We start from the raw sequence: 23024 nt of genomic DNA on the forward strand, positions 1-23024 counted from the left end.
CCCAGCGCCCCCCGCCTCCCCCCGACCCTCACACCTCCAGGAAGGGCGTTTGGAGCCCCTGCAGGGCTGCCAGCCGGCGGGCAGGGGGACGGACCCCCGGTGGTCCCCAGCCGGGGCTCTGCTGGAGGCTCTGACCCCGCGGGGCTTTCTGCCACCTGCCTTGGTGTCCTTCTGCTTCTGGTGACTCTCGTCCCGCATGTTCCCCACGATGGAGCTGAGCTTTTCGTGGTCCCCTTGCACCTGCACCATGGTGGCCTGGAGGCGTTTCAGCAGCTCCTCGTCCTGCTGCAGGGGGGAGACGACACCGTGCTGCCGTGGGGGGGGCTGGCTGCCCCGTGGGGACAGAGCCAGGTTCCTCGGCCGGTGGCCACGGGCTATGGGTGCCAGCAGGACACTTGCACCAAGGTCCAATTCCCTTCCACTGGCTTGTACGAGCCAGTCTGGGGGGCAGCGAGGGGCTCCCCCACGTTACAGCGAAGCCCAACCAGCCGGGGGGGCGCAGCAGCCCCCTCCCAAGCCCCCCACGCCGGCATCTCCCTACCTGGCTCCTCCTCGGCAGGTGCCTGGCCACCTTGTACGCCGCCAGCCGGGACAGCAAGGCGTCCACCGCCTCCTGCAGCTTCTCGTAGCGCTGGAGGAGCTGCCCCACCTGCGCCCTGGTGTCCCCGCTGCAGGCAGGGCACGCGGCCGCCTCCTGCCCCACGCTCTCCAGCGCCCTCAGCTTCTCCTGCTGCAGGAAGGGGAGGAGGAGGAACCGCCTCTGAGCTGGGATGGAGGCGGCCAACGAGCCCCGGTGCCGTGGAGTCTCCATGGCCCCCGCCAGCCAGGGGAGGTGGCCGGGAAGCCCATCAGGACCCCCCCACCGAGCCGGCGGGTGCTGGGAGCGCTCCCCCCACACCTCACCTGTGCCTGCAGCTGCTTGTCCATCTCCGCCCCCAGCTTCTTCAGCGTGGCCTTGCTTATCTCCTGATGCTCTGCCAGTTCCTTCAGCTCCCTCTTCATCTGTTCCAGGCCCAGATCCTTCAGCTCCCGCTTCATCTGCTCCAGACCCAGAACCTTCAGCTCCTGCTTCATCTGCTCCAAACCCAGATCCTTCAGCTCCTGCCTCATCTGCTCCAAACCCAGATCCTTCAGCTCCCTCTTCATCTGCTCCAAACCCAGATCCTTCAGCTCCTGCTTCATCTGCTCCAGTCTCAGCTCCATCACCTCCGGGAGCTCCTTCTTGATCTCCTGCAGCGTGGACCTGCCCAGCGAGACGGGGACGCGGGCAGGCTTAGCCTCCACGGGGCTGCTCGGGGGGTGTCTCTGGCCCCCCAGACTGGGATGCTCCCAGCCCCCCTGGGTCCCTTGCGGCCCCACACAGTAGGAAACCCTCTCCCGTCCTTTTACCCTGGCTGCAGGGTGCTGCGCTCGCTGCCATCCACGTCCAAGTCATCTCCAGACACCCCAAGCTTCCCAAAGGCATCTTCCAGCTGCCTGACCTGGGAATGGTGGTTGTGGCAGAGTCAGGGCACGGGCCCCCGTGTCATCCCAGCACAGGGGCCCTTCGGTTGCCCCCTCCCTGCCCAACCCCCCCCGGCATCCCCGCAGCCCCCTCGCGTGCTGCCACCGACTCACCTTCCCCGTCTCGTCCTGCATGTCGCTGGCCTGGCCCTGCAGGGAGGAGACCCGGCCCCGGAGGGTGACGCTGCTCTCATCTAGAGGGATGCTGCTGGGGCCCCAGGACCCCCGGGACATGGACGGATCTCGCAAAGGGGACACGCCGGCGGGTCCTGGCTGTGCCCCTGGGGTCTGGGTCTTGATGCCAGCAGCTCCTGGCTGCGTTCCCGGGGCCGTGGTGCTGGCATCAGACCTCCTCCTCCTCTCATCGGCGGGAGCGTCTGTCCCCTTCTTGGTGGTCGCTGCTGATTCTTGGCTCCCCGCTCGCATCCCCAGAGAGCCAGGCTGTGTCCCCGGAGTCCCCTCGCTGCTCCTGGGCACAGCCTGTCCCCCGGCTCCCTCCGGCCCCAGTGCTGAGCTCGCCCTGCGCTGAACGTCCACGTGCGACAGGGTGGGCTTGGTGCGGGGAGAGTGGCCGCCACTGCTCTCCTGGGACGAGGAGGCAAAGGGGAGCAGGTTGAGGGGCAGCCACGCAGCGGTGAGGACAGACCCCAGGGCCCCCCGCCCTGTCCCCACACCTCCCAGGGATGCGGGGACGCAGCTGCCTCCTGCCCCCGTGCAGGATGCAGGGGAGCTCGCGGCCGTACCTCGTCCGTGTCCATCCACCTCTGGTTGCGGGGGCCCGGCAGCCGGCCGGCAGCTTCCTGGAGTTTGTCCTGGAGCTGGGCGAGGAGAGGGACACCCGTTGGGATGCGGGAGCGGGATTTCAAAGGAGCACGCGCAAACTGACTTGGGCACAAGACAGAGGGACGCCGGGCTGTGCCTGGGGCTGGGGCAGTATGGCCCGGGGCAGAGCTTTCTCTCCCCTCCTTCCCAGCTCCCACGTGCCGGTATGGATGGCTGGTGGCTTCCAAAGTGCCCCAGCATCCCTTTGGTTGATGCCGCAGTTCCCTCTACCCCCAGCCTGACCTGCCGGCAGCGCTGCCCGGTTCTGCCCTCCCCGGGCAGTGCTGGGGGGCAGAGGCTGGGGGGCTGTGGGGGCAGTGGGATGGGGTCCCCGCTCCCCACTTTGGGACACCCCTCCCACTCTTCCCTCCTGGTGCCCTTCCCCATGGGTGAATGGGTGACACCGGTGGCTGATGGCGGCGGGGCAGGGGCTGGGATGGCGACAGCGAGAGGGGCCGAGAGGGGGCGAGGGCCCAGTTGCCTCCCGGGGCCACCGGCAGCAGCTCACCAAGCCGAGCGCCTCCTGCATCGCCTGGATGTCCTCTCCCATGCGCGTCTGCGCCGCCTTCATGCCGCCGATCTCCTCGAGGGCCTGGGAGCGGGGGGTGGTGGCGGTTGAGCCCCAGAGGAGGGTCCCTGGGGAGCAGGACCTCACCCCCGCTGTGGTCTTTCCTTGAACCCAAGCTTATTTCTTCCCACTGCAGATGCTCGGGCAACGCCACGCATGAGGGATGAGGCCCCTCTCCAGTGGCACCAGTGCTGGCTTTAGCCCTTGGGCGAGCCCAGGGGATTTGTGGTGGGAGATGAGGCCCACGAGGGGCTGATGGAGCCTCTCAGCTGCCCCAGGAGCGCGTGCGGTACCGGCCGTAGGTCAGGAACGGGAAGGGAGGGCTGGAGAGGGTGGTGGGGCTGGGCTGGAGGTCCAGCCTCCTGGAGGGGCTGCCGAGCCTCCAGCCAGCGGAGCCAAGGGCACCGGGGGCTGTGTGGGACCCCCCCATAACTCGCCGATGGCAGCCTGGGCTGGACACAGAGCAAGCGGAGCAGCGTTTCAGCCCCAGCTCTTCCTCCCCAACTCTCCATGCCTTTCCCGCGCTGAAGCCCCACGTGCCGCCGTGAGCTGGCGCTTAAACCAGACCTTGGTCCAAGGGCTGCGCAGAGCCCGGAGGAGGGGGCGTCTGGCGGGGGAGCACCCAGGGGAGCGGCAAGAGCCTCTACCTTGGAGATGCCGCTCTCGTTCTCTTTGACCTTCTCCTTCATCTGCCCCACGTCGGTGGCCACGGAGGCGAGCTGGGGGCCGCTCGCGGTGCCCGACACCGAGTCCTTCCCGGGCAGCTGCTCCCGCGGCTCCGGGGGCTGCTGCCCCACGGCCTGGGCCCTGTCCCCGTCCTGCTCCAGGCCGGCGGCCGCCTGGGCAGCCCGGTCCCCCTCCAGCAGGGACAGGCGGCCCAGCATGGCCTGCAGCAGGCTGCGCAGCGCCGTGAAGTTGACAGACCCGACCTCAGGCGTCCCGATGGCCGCGTCCAGCAGCTGCGACAGCTCGGGCTCAGCCATGGCCGCTGCCCAGCCCGAAGCCCCGGAGGGAGCGGAGGGGGACGGGGGCCTTTCTGCCTTGCGGGGGGGACCGGGACCGGGACCGGGACCGGGACCGGGACGGGTGGGACTGGGGTGGGCAGTCGGCAGCCTTCCTCCTGCTCCTCCTCCTCCTCCTCGTATTCTCCTGATCCTCCTTCTCCTCGTCTCCTCTCCTCCTCCTCCTCTCCTCGCCTCAGCGCGGTGCCACCGGCAACGGGTGACAGGGTGACAGGGACAAAGCGGCGTCCCCCGTTGCCAGGCGACGCCCCGCCCCCTGGAGACGGCGGCCCCGCCCGCCGCCGGTCCCCGGGATGCGTTACCCAAGTTACCCCCAGGGACGGCAGAGGCCGAGGGGCCCGGCCGCCTTCCCCCCCTTCCCGCAGGCCCCGCAGCCGCTTCGCGCTCCCGGTTCGCAGCTCTCGGAGTGGCTTCTGCCGCAGCCCGTCTTGTTCCCGCCGCTCCATCTCCCCGCTCCCTCTTGGAGCTGAATCCTCCCAGCCCGGGAAAATAAAATACCCACACGGAGCAGGTGGAGGCGGTTTTGTTTTAATGCCTGAACACGGAGCTCTCGTAACTGTAAAAAGAGCGAGGCGCCTGGCGCTTCCCTGCTTGCCCACTCGCATTCCTTCTGGGAATTGCCCTGGAGTGCCCGGGCGAGGGAGGGGGGTGTCAGTGCTACGGGGGAGTGGGGGTGTCGGACTTGGAGGGTTATCAGGGAAAAGCAGTTTTGCCCATTCCCAGCCTCACGATCCCTGTGCATAATTTGGATAACGCATCCCGGGGCCGCATCGCCAGCTCGGGAAGCCCAGGCCAGCGTCGCACGAGCCGGAAGAGCCAAAGCCGACGGAGCCAAAGCCGGCGCAGCACAAGGCAGACTGGGCCAACGGCCCCCTCTCCCTGGCACCGAGGCCCCCCCGGAGCCGACCCAGCGCCCGGCCAGCCAGACCCCAACACGTGTTCTTCAAAACCTGATTTATTACTATTTTATTAATAAAAACCCTTCATCTCGTTCTTTCTTGTATTTTTCCCCTTTTTTTTTTGGGCCATGAACGGCGGTGACAGGGACGGGGGGGCATCACCTTGCTCACCCCCAGCCCCGCTCCCGGCCCTGCAGCGCAGCAGCGGGAGGGAGGACGGGGTGAGGGGTCCCCAGCCCGGCGCTGCCGGGGGACGGGCACCTGCGGGCGCTGGCACCTGGCGGGGACGGACCCCCCCGGCCACGCTCCCTCAGCTCAGAGCCGGGACAGCGCTGCTCCCCGCACCCCCCAGCCCCGGCCACCGCTCGGGGCCAGCGACAGCAGAGGACGAGGAACCAAGAGGGACGAGTCGACCCTGGGGCTGGGGCCCGAAACGGTGGCCGTTGGGGGGTTCATTCACGGCCGGGGTTTGGCCCAGGAGCGCGCTACGGAGCAGCGGCTGCCGGGCTCCTCCAGCATCTCCTCCGCCGCCTCCTCCCGCTGGAAAAGCCACTTCCCTTGCAAATAATCAAGAGACAAGGAGGGGAGGGAAAAGATTAAATCAAGCACAACGTAAGCAGGAAAAAAGCAAACCCCAAGAGAAATGCCGTGTTCTCTAAAAATCTGAACTTTATTCAGTACAATTCAGTGAAAGGAACATTCACTTGAAAACACAATCAATACATCAAAAAGTTGAAGGACTAGTAGCAGTGAGAGCAGAAACAGAAAGAAAAAAACCCCAAAATTCAGACAAGTTGGTCAGCTGGGACGGCAGAGGGGAAGCACGGGGCCGCCTGGGACAAGGGCTAACTATTCTCTTTCTGGAGAACTGAGAGGTTTTTCTAGATTTTAATGTATCCCCTCAGCCAAGCGTAGCTCCCAGGACGGCTCCATGCGGGCGGGAAGCGCCGGCAGCCCCGGCTGGAGAGGAGGGAGCCGCAAAGCCCAGGGGCAGAGGGGATGTGGAAGGCGGCGCGGGGCCCAGCGCCCCAGGAATGTTCGCCCAGCGACCGGCCCGGCCCGAACCCGTGCCGGCATCGGGGACAAACCCACTTGAGGGAAATTTAAGAAAGCACCCTTAGGTGAAGAGCTCTTTAACGAAAAGACACAGAAATGGATGCAGAGCCGGACGCCTCAGCGGCAATTCCCAGCTCTGCCGGCACTGGCGGAGGGAAAGAAGGGGAGAAGATCTGCTTTTGGCTGTCATCTTTTACCTTTTCAGCATTTAATTTCCTTTTTGCACGTCACTGTTTGACACTGTTCTTGCCCGCTCAGACGTTATTTCAGCCCTTACGGCCCGCGCAGGGTGGCAAACTCCGCAGGGGCAAACGCCTCCGGAGTCGGATGGGGATGTTGGGAATCGCACAGGGATGGGGAGGCTGGGAATGGGCAAAACTGCTTTTCCCTGATAACCCTCCAAGTCCGACACCCCCACTCCCCCGTAGCACTGACACCCCCCTCCCTCGCCCGGGCACTCCAGGGCAATTCCCAGAAGGAATGCGAGTGGGCAAGCAGGGAAGCGCCAGGCGCCTCGCTCTTTTTACAGTTACGAGAGCTCCGTGTTCAGGCATTAAAACAAAACCGCCTCCACCTGCTCCGTGTGGGTATTTTATTTTCCCGGGCTGGGAGGATTCAGCTCCAAGAGGGAGCGGGGAGATGGAGCGGCGGGAACAAGACGGGCTGCGGCAGAAGCCGCTCCGAGAGCTGCGAACCGGGAGCGCGAAGCGGCTGCGGGGCCTGCGGGAAGGGGGGGAAGGCGGCCGGGCCCCTCGGCCTCTGCCGTCCCTGGGGGTAACTTGGGTAACGCATCCCGGGGACCGGCGGCGGGCGGGGCGTCGCCTGGCAACGGGGGACGCCGCTTTGTCCCTGTCACCCTGTCACCCGTTGCCGGTGGCACCGCGCTGAGGCGAGGAGAGGAGGAGGAGGAGAGGAGACGAGGAGAAGGAGGATCAGGAGAATACGAGGAGGAGGAGGAGGAGCAGGAGGAAGGCTGCCGACTGCCCACCCCAGTCCCACCCGTCCCGGTCCCGGTCCCGGTCCCGGTCCCGGTCCCCCCCCGCAAGGCAGAAAGGCCCCCGTCCCCCTCCGCTCCCTCCGGGGCTTCGGGCTGGGCAGCGGCCATGGCTGAGCCCGAGCTGTCGCAGCTGCTGGACGCGGCCATCGGGACGCCCGAGGTCGGGTCTGTCAACTTCACGGCGCTGCGCAGCCTGCTGCAGGCCATGCTGGGCCGCCTGTCCCTGCTGGAGGGGGACCGGGCTGCCCAGGCGGCCGCCGGCCTGGAGCAGGACGGGGACAGGGCCCAGGCCGTGGGGCAGCAGCCCCCGGAGCCGCGGGAGCAGCTGCCCGGGAAGGACTCGGTGTCGGGCACCGCGAGCGGCCCCCAGCTCGCCTCCGTGGCCACCGACGTGGGGCAGATGAAGGAGAAGGTCAAAGAGAACGAGAGCGGCATCTCCAAGGTAGAGGCTCTTGCCGCTCCCCTGGGTGCTCCCCCGCCAGACGCCCCCTCCTCCGGGCTCTGCGCAGCCCTTGGACCAAGGTCTGGTTTAAGCGCCAGCTCACGGCGGCACGTGGGGCTTCAGCGCGGGAAAGGCATGGAGAGTTGGGGAGGAAGAGCTGGGGCTGAAACGCTGCTCCGCTTGCTCTGTGTCCAGCCCAGGCTGCCATCGGCCAGTTATGGGGGGGTCCCACACAGCCCCCGGTGCCCTTGGCTCCGCTGGCTGGAGGCTCGGCAGCCCCTCCAGGAGGCTGGACCTCCAGCCCAGCCCCACCACCCTCTCCAGCCCTCCCTTCCCGTTCCTGACCTACGGCCGGTACCGCACGCGCTCCTGGGGCAGCTGAGAGGCTCCATCAGCCCCTCGTGGGCCTCATCTCCCACCACAAATCCCCTGGGCTCGCCCAAGGGCTAAAGCCAGCACTGGTGCCACTGGAGAGGGGCCTCATCCCTCATGCGTGGCGTTGCCCGAGCATCTGCAGTGGGAAGAAATAAGCTTGGGTTCAAGGAAAGACCACAGCGGGGGTGAGGTCCTGCTCCCCAGGGACCCTCCTCTGGGGCTCAACCGCCACCACCCCCCGCTCCCAGGCCCTCGAGGAGATCGGCGGCATGAAGGCGGCGCAGACGCGCATGGGAGAGGACATCCAGGCGATGCAGGAGGCGCTCGGCTTGGTGAGCTGCTGCCGGTGGCCCCGGGAGGGAACTGGGCCCTCGCCCCCTCTCGGCCCCTCTCGCTGTCGCCATCCCAGCCCCTGCCCCGCCGCCATCAGCCACCGGTGTCACCCATTCACCCATCGGGAAGGGCACCAGGAGGGAAGAGTGGGACGGGTGTCCCAAAGTGGGGAGCGGGGACCCCATCCCACTGCCCCCACAGCCCCCCAGCCTCTGCCCCCCAGCACTGCCCGGGGAGGGCAGAACCGGGCAGCGCTGCCGGCAGGTCAGGCTGGGGGTAGAGGGAACTGCGTGTCCTGGTTCCGGCGGGGATAGGGTTAATTTTCCCTGGTATTCCATGCCATGTGAGCCATGCCCACCCTGAGCTGCCGGGGGAGGGGGCAGGACACTGCGGCATCAACCAAAGGGATGCTGGGGCACTTTGGAAGCCACCAGCCATCCATACCGGGACGTGGGAGCTGGGAAGGAGGGGAGAGAAAGCTCTGCCCCGGGCCATACTGCCCCAGCCCCAGGCACAGCCCGGCGTCCCTCTGTCTTGTGCCCAAGTCAGTTTGCGCGTGCTCCTTTGAAATCCCGCTCCCGCATCCCAACGGGTGTCCCTCTCCTCGCCCAGCTCCAGGACAAACTCCAGGAAGCTGCCGGCCGGCTGCCGGGCCCCCGCAACCAGAGGTGGATGGACACGGACGAGGTACGGCCGCGAGCTCCCCTGCATCCTGCACGGGGGCAGGAGGCAGCTGCGTCCCCGCATCCCTGGGAGGTGTGGGGACAGGGCGGGGGGCCCTGGGGTCTGTCCTCACCGCTGCGTGGCTGCCCCTCAACCTGCTCCCCTTTGCCTCCTCGTCCCAGGAGAGCAGTGGCGGCCACTCTCCCCGCACCAAGCCCACCCTGTCGCACGTGGACGTTCAGCGCAGGGCGAGCTCAGCACTGGGGCCGGAGGGAGCCGGGGGACAGGCTGTGCCCAGGAGCAGCGAGGGGACTCCGGGGACACAGCCTGGCTCTCTGGGGATGCGAGCGGGGAGCCAAGAATCAGCAGCGACCACCAAGAAGGGGACAGACGCTCCCGCCGATGAGAGGAGGAGGAGGTCTGATGCCAGCACCACGGCCCCGGGAACGCAGCCAGGAGCTGCTGGCATCAAGACCCAGACCCCAGGGGCACAGCCAGGACCCGCCGGCGTGTCCCCTTTGCGAGATCCGTCCATGTCCCGGGGGTCCTGGGGCCCCAGCAGCATCCCTCTAGATGAGAGCAGCGTCACCCTCCGGGGCCGGGTCTCCTCCCTGCAGGGCCAGGCCAGCGACATGCAGGACGAGACGGGGAAGGTGAGTCGGTGGCAGCACGCGAGGGGGCTGCGGGGATGCCGGGGGGGGTTGGGCAGGGAGGGGGCAACCGAAGGGCCCCTGTGCTGGGATGACACGGGGGCCCGTGCCCTGACTCTGCCACAACCACCATTCCCAGGTCAGGCAGCTGGAAGATGCCTTTGGGAAGCTTGGGGTGTCTGGAGATGACTTGGACGTGGATGGCAGCGAGCGCAGCACCCTGCAGCCAGGGTAAAAGGACGGGAGAGGGTTTCCTACTGTGTGGGGCCGCAAGGGACCCAGGGGGGCTGGGAGCATCCCAGTCTGGGGGGCCAGAGACACCCCCCGAGCAGCCCCGTGGAGGCTAAGCCTGCCCGCGTCCCCGTCTCGCTGGGCAGGTCCACGCTGCAGGAGATCAAGAAGGAGCTCCCGGAGGTGATGGAGCTGAGACTGGAGCAGATGAAGCAGGAGCTGAAGGATCTGGGTTTGGAGCAGATGAAGAGGGAGCTGAAGGATCTGGGTTTGGAGCAGATGAGGCAGGAGCTGAAGGATCTGGGTTTGGAGCAGATGAAGCAGGAGCTGAAGGTTCTGGGTCTGGAGCAGATGAAGCAGGAGCTGAAGGATCTGGGCCTGGAACAGATGAAGAGGGAGCTGAAGGAACTGGCAGAGCATCAGGAGATAAGCAAGGCCACGCTGAAGAAGCTGGGGGCGGAGATGGACAAGCAGCTGCAGGCACAGGTGAGGTGTGGGGGGAGCGCTCCCAGCACCCGCCGGCTCGGTGGGGGGGTCCTGATGGGCTTCCCGGCCACCTCCCCTGGCTGGCGGGGGCCATGGAGACTCCACGGCACCGGGGCTCGTTGGCCGCCTCCATCCCAGCTCAGAGGCGGTTCCTCCTCCTCCCCTTCCTGCAGCAGGAGAAGCTGAGGGCGCTGGAGAGCGTGGGGCAGGAGGCGGCCGCGTGCCCTGCCTGCAGCGGGGACACCAGGGCGCAGGTGGGGCAGCTCCTCCAGCGCTACGAGAAGCTGCAGGAGGCGGTGGACGCCTTGCTGTCCCGGCTGGCGGCGTACAAGGTGGCCAGGCACCTGCCGAGGAGGAGCCAGGTAGGGAGATGCCGGCGTGGGGGGCTTGGGAGGGGGCTGCTGCGCCCCCCCCGGCTGGTTGGGCTTCGCTGTAACGTGGGGGAGCCCCTCGCTGCCCCCCAGACTGGCTCGTACAAGCCAGCGGAAGGGAATTGGACCTTGGTGCAAGTGTCCTGCTGGCACCCATAGCCCGTGGCCACCGGCCGAGGAACCTGGCTCTGTCCCCACGGGGCAGCCAGCCCCCCCCACGGCAGCACGGTGTCGTCTCCCCCCTGCAGCAGGACGAGGAGCTGCTGAAACGCCTCCAGGCCACCATGGTGCAGGTGCAAGGGGACCACGAAAAGCTCAGCTCCATCGTGGGGAACATGCGGGACGAGAGTCACCAGAAGCAGAAGGACACCAAGGCAGGTGGCAGAAAGCCCCGCGGGGTCAGAGCCTCCAGCAGAGCCCCGGCTGGGGACCACCGGGGGTCCGTCCCCCTGCCCGCCGGCTGGCAGCCCTGCAGGGGCTCCAAACGCCCTTCCTGGAGGTGTGAGGGTCGGGGGGAGGCGGGGGGCGCTGGGCTGGCTGGGAGGCAGCGCGGAGCCTGCCGTGGCATCACGGGGTGCTCTCTCTGTTGGAAAAGGCTCTGTTCCAGTCCCTGGAGAGGCTGGTGAAGCAGAAAGCAGACAAGGAGGACCTGGAGTTGGGAATCGACGTGGTACGGCTTCGAGGGGACCCAGCGCCAGCCAAGGGGGTGCGGGGCAGGGTGACAAGCGCCCCTTGGCCCTTGGGTGCTCGGTGGCAGAACCTGCTGGGGGGAGGGAGGATTTCCAGACGGGCCGCGGGTCCCTCGCCGCGTCCCTCTGTGTCCCCACGGGCCCCTTCGGCTGGTGGGACCGAGCCCACGGGGGTGGTGGGGCGAGCGGGGCCCCGCAGCCACTTCTCCCGCCAGGGGCTGTCCCTGCCCATCGGACCTCCAGCCTTTCCCCACCGCTCTCCTCCTCTCCCTCCCGCTAGAAAGCAGACAAAAGCGCCCTGGCCGGCAAAGTCAACCACGCCGAGTTTGACGCGCGGATGGAGCGGCTGAAGGAGATGTTCCAGGAGATGCTGAGCCGGGTGACGGGCCAGGAGCAGCTCCAGCAGCAGCTCAGTGAAGAGCTGGCCGCCAAGGTGAGGGCTGGCTCGTCCCCGCCGCGCACAAGTGGCGCCTTTGGGGCTGGGCAGCCGAAGGCAGCATCCCTCCGAGGGTCCCCCCTCCCGCCGTGACCCCCGGGGAACACCATGTCCCTCGCCGGGCCGGGCGCTGAGGGTGTCCCCCATCCACAGCTGGACCGCCTGGAGCTGGGGCCTTTCCGGCAGCAGCTGGAGGGGCACTGGGAGAGCATCCTGAAGCAGCTCCAGGAGAAGGCAGCGCAGGCGGAGGATGACGACGCGGCTGGGATTAGGAAGTGAGTGCGATGGGGACAGTGGCGGCTCCGGGGACACCTCGCTGCTGCCTGCCAGCTGCCTGCCTGCGTGCGGGCAGAGCCGCCTCCCCCCCAGGAGCTGCCCCAGCCCTTTTCTCCCCCCTCCAGGCTGCTGCTGGCCCATTTCCACTGCCTGTCCTGCGACCGGCCCCTCGACGTGCGGGTGCCTGGCCCGTGAGTAGCGCCCGGCACCCTGGGGGAACGGGGGGGCGATGGGTGCTGGCGGTGCCCCGCTGTGCCGGGCACAGGGGTCCGGCTGTCTGCCTGGGGGGGTCTGACCCTGCCCAGCCCCCTCGCAGCCCTGCCCGGCAGCGGGGCCACAGGGAGCCCTCCCTGGGGGGCAGCGGGCGGGGGGGTGCCGTGTGGTACAAGCCCGTGGGTTTTGGGGCGCCGTCCCAAACCTGGGCAGCTCTTTTGAGCCCGCCACCGATGCGCGGCTCCTGCCCTCCCCAGGTGCATCGTGACCATCCCATCCTCCCCGCCGATGCCCCCCCGCCCCACCGGACAGCCCCCGACCGTCCTCAAATCAGAACAGGAACAGCAGGATGGCAAAAGGTAGGGGACAAGGGGACAGATCCCCAGCCCCTGGGGTGCAGGGTGGCTCTGCCCCGTCGACAGAGAGCTATTCCCAGGGTGGGGGCAGAAGGGTCCTGGGGGACCTGAGCATGGAAGGGGAGCAGAGATGTGCCGCGGAGGGTCAGCTGTGTTTGCCCTGCCTCTCTGGGGCTTTACTGACCCCCCCCTCACTGCCCCGTCTGGCCCAGGTCTCTGTCTCAAGGGCGCTGAAGCAGCGTGTGATGAGTTGTGTCTGCTCTCAGCCTGACCTTGGGCTGGAGGGGGTGGGGGCTCCTGGGAGACCAGTTGTAAAAATGAAGCACCGCAGCGGAGACAGCCCAGCTCCTGCCTCCTGATATCCTTTGCACGGAGTGCAGGGATCTGCCACGGCCGTGGCAATCGGATGGCACTTGTGGGGGACGTACCCATTGGGGAGCAGCCGCTGGCCCCCCCTCCTGGCCTAGCAGGCTGAAGTACAGGGTGCCACGGTGCCAGGCACTGAGCATCCCTCTGCCCTGTCCCACAGGGAGCCGCCGGCCGAGCCCAGGTACCCGACCGTGCCGCGGAGCTGCGGGGGCCGGCACACCGTCACCACCCCGCTGCAGCGCCGCCAGTGCCTCCGGCCCCCCCCCGCACCTCCAGCACCTCCTGCTCCCCAGCAAGGTAGGGATGACCAAGGTGGGGTACGGCGCGGGGACTGAGGCTGGGAGGGTGATGCTGAGTGTCGCTGGGGGGGTGTCCGTGCCTCAGTTTCCCCAGGGAGAGCTGGCTGCGGGGGCATTGCGTGGGGATGCAGAGCTGGTGGCTCAGCCAGCCCCGCTCTCTCCTTCCCAGTGCAACGTGGTGGATCTGCCGGCCAAGGACCGCCGCATCTCCCGGGGCCGGCTGGAGGAGCCGATGCCTGTGCTCAGGGGCACGGAGGGTACGGCTGGGGCCGGCTTGGGGGCAGGATCCCGTGGGAGCGAGGGGGACAGCGGGGCGCGCAGGGCGACCACGCGGTCCCCAGGTTTTCCCCACCCAGGTCCCTCCCGGCTCCCCCAACCCCCGCTCCCCCTGTCCCCCTCTGCCTGCCCCGTGCTGGGCTGGCGGAGCTGCCCCGGGGGCAGAAGCGGGGCCAACCCCTGCCCCTCGCCCCCAGAGCCCAGCCCCGGCCAGCCCTGGCCAGCGCCGCACCAGCTCGGGAAGCCCAGGCCAGCGTCGCACGAGCCGGAAGAGCCAAAGCCGACGGAGCCAAAGCCGGCGCAGCACAAGGCAGACTGGGCCAACGGCCCCCTCTCCCTGGCACCGAGGCCCCCCCGGAGCCGACCCAGCACCTGGCCAGCCAGACCCCAACACGTGTTCTTCAAAACCTGATTTATTACTATTTTATTAATAAAAACCCTTCATCTCGTTCTTTCTTGTATTTTTCCCCTTTTTTTTTTGGGCCATGAACGGCGGTGACAGGGACGGGGGGGCATCACCTTGCTCACCCCCAGCCCCGCTCCCGGCCCTGCAGCGCAGCAGCGGGAGGGAGGACGGGGTGAGGGGTCCCCAGCCCGGCGCTGCCGGGGGACGGGCACCTGCGGGCGCTGGCACCTGGCGGGGACGGACCCCCCCGGCCACGCTCCCTCAGCTCAGAGCCGGGACAGCGCTGCTCCCCGCACCCCCCAGCCCCGGCCACCGCTCGGGGCCAGCGACAGCAGAGGACGAGGAACCAAGAGGGACGAGTCGACCCTGGGGCTGGGGCCCGAAACGGTGGCCGTTGGGGGGTTCATTCACGGCCGGGGTTTGGCCCAGGAGCGCGCTACGGAGCAGCGGCTGCCGGGCTCCTCCAGCATCTCCTCTGCCGCCTCCTCCCGCTGGAAAAGCCACTTCCCTTGCAAATAATCAAGAGACAAGGAGGGGAGGGAAAAGATTAAATCAAGCACAACGTAAGCAGGAAAAAAGCAAACCCCAAGAGAAATGCCGTGTTCTCTAAAAATCTGAACTTTATTCAGTACAATTCAGTGAAAGGAACATTCACTTGAAAACACAATCAATACATCAAAAAGTTGAAGGACTAGTAGCAGTGAGAGCAGAAACAGAAAGAAAAAAACCCCAAAATTCAGACAAGTTGGTCAGCTGGGACGGCAGAGGGGAAGCACGGGGCCGCCTGGGACAAGGGCTAATTATTCTCTTTCTGGAGAACTGAGAGGTTTTTCTAGATTTTAATGTATCCCCTCAGCCAAGCGTAGCTCCCAGGACGGCTCCATGCGGGCGGGAAGCGCCGGCAGCCCCGGCTGGAGAGGAGGGAGCCGCAAAGCCCAGGGGCAGAGGGGATGTGGAAGGCGGCGCAGGGCCCAGCGCCCCAGGAATGTTCGCCCAGCGACCGGCCCGGCCCGAACCCGTGCCGGCATCGGGGACAAACCCACTTGAGGGAAATTTAAGAAAGCACCCTTAGGTGAAGAGCTCTTTAATGAAAAGACACAGAAATGGATGCAGAGCCGGACGCCTCAGCGGCAATTCCCAGCTCTGCCGGCACTGGCGGGGGGAAGGAAGGGGAGAAGATCTGCTTTTGGCTGTCATCTTTTACCTTTTCAGCATTTAATTTCCTTTTTGCACGTCACTGTTTGACACTGTTCTTGCCTGCTCAATCCCTCACCGCGGCCGTCCATCCGCGGAGACGTTATTTCAGCCCTTACGGCCCGCGCAGGGTGGCAAACTCCGCAGGGGCAAACGCCTCCGGAGTCGGGCAACCAAAGCAGCACATTCAGGCAACCGAATGAGAAACAAGAGCAAGAAGAGCCGCAGGAACCAGCGCCGGGTCCTGGCTGCCCAGAACCTCGCCCTGCCTTCCCCATCCCAACATTCAAGGCGGTGTTATCCCAGCATGATGCTCTCCTGGTGCTGGCGAGGGGAGGGGGCGCAGGGCTGGGGCTCCCCCGGCTCCCGTCCAGCCGGCAGCAGAGCAGGAGACGGAGGAGGTGGAAAGCGCCGGAAAGCCCCAGAAATCCTCGGAAATCCCGTGCGGACCCCAGGATTACGCCAAGAGCGATCCTCAGCCCCGCTGAGGGTGATGCCGCCTGCCCAAGGGCGAGAGCCGAGCTCCCGGCTCCGACAGGGAGCACCGAGGGGACACAAAGTTTGTCACCGGTGTCAAGGGCACCCCTACCCACCATCCAACAGCAGCTCCTGCTGGGATTTAGGAAAAGCCCCAGTTTTGGATCAAACCGGTTAAGCACGCAGAAGGGAAAGCCCCAACCGGAATCTGCGGATTTTCTCGTTTAGAAGAGGGTCAGCAATCCTTTCAGGGAGAAATCACCAACGCCCACAAATTCAGATGAAAAGCAAAGCTCCGAGACAGGAATCACAGCTGCCGCGGGTGACACAGCGCCACGGAAACAAGGACGTCTCACGGTGAGTGCCCAGAGCCGGGGCTAGTGACGGGCGGCTGCTGGGGCCGGAGCTGGCCCTGGCGACGAGGGGGTGGCCCCGGGGACAAGTGGGTGGCCCTAGGGACGAGGAGGGGGTCCTGGGGACAAGGGGGGCAGTGGTGAGAGGAGGGCGCGAGGAGCGCAGCGGGTCCCTCGCGGTGCCCGGGCAGCGGCAGCAGCTCAAGAGTTGCCTTTTCTCCATCGGAAGGGAAAACTGCACCGCTCTAAAAGACAACACACACGAGTAAAAGAACAGTCCACAAAAGTTCCCCGTGAATATAAAAGGCAAAACCATACAAAAATAGAGAAAATCGACCATTTTCTTAGGTGTATAAAAAACAAACAAAAAACCCCGCAGTCCCCAGAAGGCAACACAGAATTACTCGCTAGACTGACCCCGTCGGTGGCGCTTTCAGCGCAATTTAACAGCCAGAATTCAGCGCTTTGAGGCAAGACCTTCCCTGGAAGGGACGTTTCCAGGCGAGTTCCTCGAGGGGAGGTTTTCCCTACTACCGTGGCGAGACAAGCTGCTCTTCCTGACTTTTAGGACTCATTTCTGGTTCGGAAGCCCTTTCTCAGAGACAGCCGCCCTCGCCACTCTCAAAGTGGAGCCCCTCGGGTTCGGCAGGGTTTCACTAAGGGCTGCTCCAGACCCGGAGCAGATCTCTCCCTGTCCATCCCGGGGCGGACGGGCATTTCAGGAAGAGCCGCCTGTCAGGCGGCGACCCCCCACCTCTCGAGGGCAGGGACAATCTACAGGCTGGGCTCGCGCATCGCAAATCCTTATTTCTTTGGGTTAATGGGGCAGGATACGCCAAGAATCCAGCAAATCAGCTCCGAAACTGCTTCTCGAAAGCTCATTTGGAATCAAGAGATACGGGCTTCATTTCGGCCGCGTCAAATTAAGAGGAGAAACCTTTGGTATAAAGTCAGATTATCAAGTCCTGGCTGTATTGCTGTCACCCTCCTGAGGCCAGAAGCTCTTCTCACTAAGCCTTTCCCTCACGGACCGACAACCAAAGGAATTATTCCTAGAGACGCGCCTTTGCAACGCAACATTCACGTGAGCACCCAGACGCTTTCGCTCCTCCCCGAGACTTTGGCAAAGGCGGCCCCACGTCCCAACACGACGCTCCGCAAACCCCCCCAACCCGCCCCGTGCCTTCGGTGCCAGGCGAAAAGAACAGAGTGACTAAAGGCTGGCGCGGGGCCGCTGCCCGGGCCACGCAGCGACCGCCCGGCTGCGGGACAACATCCCCAGCGCCGCCAGCAGCGTTTGCCGTGCGTTTGGTTTTGTGAGTGGCGCTGAGACGTGCGGTGCCGAGACCTGACCCTCCCCTCACGCCCGGCGAGGGGGGGACTGCTCCAATTAGGCAGGATTCGTTAGCAGATGCTGACGAGGAGAGGCTGCGCTCACAACCTCGGGGCCGAGGGGACCCTTCGCTGGCCGACCGCCTTCTCCCCTCCATCTCGGCGGGATGCGGATGTGGCATCAGGAGCCGGGTTTGTCCCACAAAATCCTCTCCGGGGGCAGAAGAAGACGGGAGGGAAAAACGTGGCCCGGCGGGTCCCTGCGGTAACTCCCTGCAGCAGGACTGGGGGGAAAATCCCGAAAAATTAAGGTTTAAGCCCACGGACACACAGACGGGTCCACTCGAGCCTCAGCACTCTGGTCAGGAAAGGGAAAAACACATCAATCAGTCCAGCCTTGGGCATCGAAGCCTGGCTTTGCCTCTCCCGGCTCCGTCACAGATGGACATTGCCAGCGCGGGACGATTCCTGTTTCACGCTACAAACTCTGCTGCAAAGAAAAGCAGAAAAGGGGCAACTCGGGGCCGAGGGGAAACAAAACCATCACCGGTAACTGAATGAAAATCAGAACACGGAGCTCGGACAGGAGGAGGATGAAGCTTTGTCGGTCCCGGACAGGGAGGTTTGCTTTCGAGACCAGCGAGTTTGACACCACGGAGGACGGGGAGACGCCCCGGGGACCAGCGGCCCAGATCGATGTTTCCAGGAGCTCGTACGACCTCCTCAGACAAAGCCCGTCTCCTCCGCTCCTGTCCCTCCTCCACGGCCTTCAAAGAGGAAAAACAAACCCACAACCTGCAGCGACCTCCAGCTTTTTGTGCCCTCCAGTCGGGAGGAAGAAGTCGTGAAGCCTAATTTAGGCTGCGTTACATCCTGTATTCCAATTAACAGAATACTTTCCTCGTATGAGTTTATGCAAAGAAAACTACTCTAAAATAATTTAAAAAAACAAAAACAACTAAAAACAACCCACAAAACTTCCTTGTGAAGAAAGTAACGGCATCTGCAACTTTGCAGCTACGGGCACGATGGGAACTGAGCTTCTGTCCAAGACCTCGTCCGTGTGCCCGTGGCCCGGGAGAGGATTGGAGCGTGGGACAAAGCACGGGAAAGGTTCCACCTGGGAATTACGCACCGGGAGGCCAGACCACGACACGGACGGGACCGACACTTTGCTCTCAAAAGGGACACCACCGACAGCACATCTCTCCCAGCGCGGTACCTTTGAGCAAATTAAAACGAGACCTGGAAAACGTTACCGGCACGCACACAAAAGCTCCTGCTTTTTCGCAGGGGCAAACGCCTCCGGAGTCGGATGGGGATGTTGGGAATCGCACAGGGATGGGGAGGCTGGGAATGGGCAAAACTGCTTTTCCCTGATAACCCTCCAAGTCCGACACCCCCACTCCCCCGTAGCACTGACACCCCCCTCCCTCGCCCGGGCACTCCAGGGCAATTCCCAGAAGGAACGCGAGTGGGCAAGCAGGGAAGCGCCAGGCGCCTCGCTCTTTTTACAGTTACGAGAGGTCCGTGTTCAGGCATTAAAACAAAACCGCCTCCACCTGCTCCGTGTGGGTATTTTATTTTCCCGGGCTGGGAGGATTCAGCTCCAAGAGGGAGCGGGGAGATGGAGCGGCGGGAACAAGACGGGCTGCGGCAGAAGCCGCTCCGAGAGCTGCGAACCGGGAGCGCGAAGCGGCTGCGGGGCCTGCGGGAAGGGGGGGAAGGCGGCCGGGCCCCTCGGCCTCTGCCGTCCCTGGGGGTAACTTGGGTAACGCATCCCGGGGACCGGCGGCGGGCGGGGCGTCGCCTGGCAACGGGGGACGCCGCTTTGTCCCTGTCACCCTGTCACCCGTTGCCGGTGGCACCGCGCTGAGGCGAGGAGAGGAGGAGGAGGAGAGGAGACGAGGAGAAGGAGGATCAGGAGAATACGAGGAGGAGGAGGAGGAGCAGGAGGAAGGCTGCCGACTGCCCACCCCAGTCCCACCCGTCCCGGTCCCGGTCCCGGTCCCGGTCCCGGTCCCCCCCGCAAGGCAGAAAGGCCCCCGTCCCCCTCCGCTCCCTCCGGGGCTTCGGGCTGGGCAGCGGCCATGGCTGAGCCCGAGCTGTCGCAGCTGCTGGACGCGGCCATCGGGACGCCCGAGGTCGGGTCTGTCAACTTCACGGCGCTGCGCAGCCTGCTGCAGGCCATGCTGGGCCGCCTGTCCCTGCTGGAGGGGGACCGGGCTGCCCAGGCGGCCGCCGGCCTGGAGCAGGACGGGGACAGGGCCCAGGCCGTGGGGCAGCAGCCCCCGGAGCCGCGGGAGCAGCTGCCCGGGAAGGACTCGGTGTCGGGCACCGCGAGCGGCCCCCAGCTCGCCTCCGTGGCCACCGACGTGGGGCAGATGAAGGAGAAGGTCAAAGAGAACGAGAGCGGCATCTCCAAGGTAGAGGCTCTTGCCGCTCCCCTGGGTGCTCCCCCGCCAGACGCCCCCTCCTCCGGGCTCTGCGCAGCCCTTGGACCAAGGTCTGGTTTAAGCGCCAGCTCACGGCGGCACGTGGGGCTTCAGCGCGGGAAAGGCATGGAGAGTTGGGGAGGAAGAGCTGGGGCTGAAACGCTGCTCCGCTTGCTCTGTGTCCAGCCCAGGCTGCCATCGGCGAGTTATGGGGGGGTCCCACACAGCCCCCGGTGCCCTTGGCTCCGCTGGCTGGAGGCTCGGCAGCCCCTCCAGGAGGCTGGACCTCCAGCCCAGCCCCACCACCCTCTCCAGCCCTCCCTTCCCGTTCCTGACCTACGGCCGGTACCGCATGCGCTCCTGGGGCAGCTGAGAGGCTCCATCAGCCCCTCGTGGGCCTCATCTCCCACCACAAATCCCCTGGGCTCGCCCAAGGGCTAAAGCCAGCACTGGTGCCACTGGAGAGGGGCCTCATCCCTCATGCGTGGCGTTGCCCGAGCATCTGCAGTGGGAAGAAATAAGCTTGGGTTCAAGGAAAGACCACAGCGGGGGTGAGGTCCTGCTCCCCAGGGACCCTCCTCTGGGGCTCAACCGCCACCACCCCCCGCTCCCAGGCCCTCGAGGAGATCGGCGGCATGAAGGCGGCGCAGACGCGCATGGGAGAGGACATCCAGGCGATGCAGGAGGCGCTCGGCTTGGTGAGCTGCTGCCGGTGGCCCCGGGAGGGAACTGGGCCCTCGCCCCCTCTCGGCCCCTCTCGCTGTCGCCATCCCAGCCCCTGCCCCGCCGCCATCAGCCACCGGTGTCACCCATTCACCCATGGGGAAGGGCACCAGGAGGGAAGAGTGGGAGGGGTGTCCCAAAGTGGGGAGCGGGGACCCCATCCCACTGCCCCCACAGCCCCCCAGCCTCTGCCCCCCAGCACTGCCCGGGGAGGGCAGAACCGGGCAGCGCTGCCGGCAGGTCAGGCTGGGGGTAGAGGGAACTGCGGCATCAACCAAAGGGATGCTGGGGCACTTTGGAAGCCACCAGCCATCCATACCGGGACGTGGGAGCTGGGAAGGAGGGGAGAGAAAGCTCTGCCCCGGGCCATACTGCCCCAGCCCCAGGCACAGCCCGGCGTCCCTCTGTCTTGTGCCCAAGTCAGTTTGCGCGTGCTCCTTTGAAATCCCGCTCCCGCATCCCAACGGGTGTCCCTCTCCTCGCCCAGCTCCAGGACAAACTCCAGGAAGCTGCCGGCCGGCTGCCGGGCCCCCGCAACCAGAGGTGGATGGACACGGACGAGGTACGGCCGCGAGCTCCCCTGCATCCTGCACGGGGGCAGGAGGCAGCTGCGTCCCCGCATCCCTGGGAGGTGTGGGGACAGGGCGGGGGGCCCTGGGGTCTGTCCTCACCGCTGCGTGGCTGCCCCTCAACCTGCTCCCCTTTGCCTCCTCGTCCCAGGAGAGCAGTGGCGGCCACTCTCCCCGCACCAAGCCCACCCTGTCGCACGTGGACGTTCAGCGCAGGGCGAGCTCAGCACTGGGGCCGGAGGGAGCCGGGGGACAGGCTGTGCCCAGGAGCAGCGAGGGGACTCCAGGGACACAGCCTGGCTCTCTGGGGATGCGAGCGGGGAGCCAAGAATCAGCAGCGACCACCAAGAAGGGGACAGACGCTCCCGCCGATGAGAGGAGGAGGAGGTCTGATGCCAGCACCACGGCCCCGGGAACGCAGCCAGGAGCTGCTGGCATCAAGACCCAGACCCCAGGGGCACAGCCAGGACCCGCCGGCGTGTCCCCTTTGCGAGATCCGTCCATGTCCCGGGGGTCCTGGGGCCCCAGCAGCATCCCTCTAGATGAGAGCAGCGTCACCCTCCGGGGCCGGGTCTCCTCCCTGCAGGGCCAGGCCAGCGACATGCAGGACGAGACGGGGAAGGTGAGTCGGTGGCAGCACGCGAGGGGGCTGCGGGGATGCCGGGGGGGGTTGGGCAGGGAGGGGGCAACCGAAGGGCCCCTGTGCTGGGATGACACGGGGGCCCGTGCCCTGACTCTGCCACAACCACCATTCCCAGGTCAGGCAGCTGGAAGATGCCTTTGGGAAGCTTGGGGTGTCTGGAGATGACTTGGACGTGGATGGCAGCGAGCGCAGCACCCTGCAGCCAGGGTAAAAGGACGGGAGAGGGTTTCCTACTGTGTGGGGCCGCAAGGGACCCAGGGGGGCTGGGAGCATCCCAGTCTGGGGGGCCAGAGACACCCCCCGAGCAGCCCCGTGGAGGCTAAGCCTGCCCGCGTCCCCGTCTCGCTGGGCAGGTCCACGCTGCAGGAGATCAAGAAGGAGCTCCCGGAGGTGATGGAGCTGAGACTGGAGCAGATGAAGCAGGAGCTGAAGGATCTGGGTTTGGAGCAGATGAAGAGGGAGCTGAAGGATCTGGGTTTGGAGCAGATGAGGCAGGAGCTGAAGGATCTGGGTTTGGAGCAGATGAAGCAGGAGCTGAAGGTTCTGGGTCTGGAGCAGATGAAGCGGGAGCTGAAGGATCTGGGCCTGGAACAGATGAAGAGGGAGCTGAAGGAACTGGCAGAGCATCAGGAGATAAGCAAGGCCACGCTGAAGAAGCTGGGGGCGGAGATGGACAAGCAGCTGCAGGCACAGGTGAGGTGTGGGGGGAGCGCTCCCAGCACCCGCTGGCTCGGTGGGGGGGTCCTGATGGGCTTCCCGGCCACCTCCCCTGGCTGGCGGGGGCCATGGAGACTCCACGGCACCGGGGCTCGTTGGCCGCCTCCATCCCAGCTCAGAGGCGGTTCCTCCTCCTCCCCTTCCTGCAGCAGGAGAAGCTGAGGGCGCTGGAGAGCGTGGGGCAGGAGGCGGCCGCGTGCCCTGCCTGCAGCGGGGACACCAGGGCGCAGGTGGGGCAGCTCCTCCAGCGCTACGAGAAGCTGCAGGAGGCGGTGGACGCCTTGCTGTCCCGGCTGGCGGCGTACAAGGTGGCCAGGCACCTGCCGAGGAGGAGCCAGGTAGGGAGATGCCGGCGTGGGGGGCTTGGGAGGGGGCTGCTGCGCCCCCCCGGCTGGTTGGGCTTCGCTGTAACGTGGGGGAGCCCCTCGCTGCCCCCCAGACTGGCTCGTACAAGCCAGCGGAAGGGAATTGGACCTTGGTGCAAGTGTCCTGCTGGCACCCATAGCCCGTGGCCACCGGCCGAGGAACCTGGCTCTGTCCCCACGGGGCAGCCAGCCCCCCCCACGGCAGCACGGTGTCGTCTCCCCCCTGCAGCAGGACGAGGAGCTGCTGAAACGCCTCCAGGCCACCATGGTGCAGGTGCAAGGGGACCACGAAAAGCTCAGCTCCATCGTGGGGAACATGCGGGACGAGAGTCACCAGAAGCAGAAGGACACCAAGGCAGGTGGCAGAAAGCCCCGCGGGGTCAGAGCCTCCAGCAGAGCCCCGGCGGGGGACCACCGGGGGTCCGTCCCCCTGCCCGCCGGCTGGCAGCCCTGCAGGGGCTCCAAACGCCCTTCCTGG

The 23024-nt window shown here is 66.0% G+C and overlaps 1 long non-coding RNA gene across 1 annotated transcript; it reads right to left on the reverse strand.

Moving 5' to 3' along the window:
- Positions 1-5465: 5465 nt before the first annotated feature.
- Positions 5466-18375, reverse strand: LOC128915229 (uncharacterized). Its single transcript, XR_008468565.1, has 2 exons — positions 15088-18375; positions 5466-6248 (listed from the first exon to the last, which is right to left on the reverse strand). It is a non-coding gene; the product is annotated as an uncharacterized LOC128915229 (long non-coding RNA).
- Between the last annotated feature and the right edge of the window lie 4649 nt (positions 18376-23024).

Source organism: Rissa tridactyla, chromosome 9 (assembly GCF_028500815.1).
Source record: "Rissa tridactyla isolate bRisTri1 chromosome 9, bRisTri1.patW.cur.20221130, whole genome shotgun sequence".
Lineage (NCBI taxonomy): Eukaryota > Metazoa > Chordata > Aves > Charadriiformes > Laridae > Rissa > Rissa tridactyla.